This window comes from Penaeus monodon, chromosome 22, assembly GCF_015228065.2.
Source record: "Penaeus monodon isolate SGIC_2016 chromosome 22, NSTDA_Pmon_1, whole genome shotgun sequence".
Taxonomy (NCBI): Eukaryota; Metazoa; Arthropoda; class Malacostraca; order Decapoda; family Penaeidae; genus Penaeus; species Penaeus monodon.
Window position 1 is genome coordinate 4571755 of NC_051407.1, and position 342 is coordinate 4572096.

Sequence of the window (342 nt, forward strand, 5' to 3'; positions counted from 1 at the left end):
TGTTGAAAGGGGGGAAGGATGGGAAAAAGAAAATGAAATGTAAATGGACACGGAGCGAATAGGAGAAAGAAAAAAAGAGAGAAAAATAGAAAAAAAGAAGACGTGCAAAATGAGCGAAGATAAATGCCGAGGAGAGCCGATAGAAAAGAAAAGAAGAAGAAGAAGGACAAGGGAAAGGAACAAAAGACGAGCGACGGGAAGAGAGGATAAGATGACAAAGGGGCGAAAGAGAGAATACAGGGAACTCGAAGTGCGAGGCAGAGGGGGGGGGGGGCGGAGGGCGAGGAGCACGTGCCGCTTTGAAAGTTTACTCTCAGGTGCGTGATGGTGCTACCTGGGGTG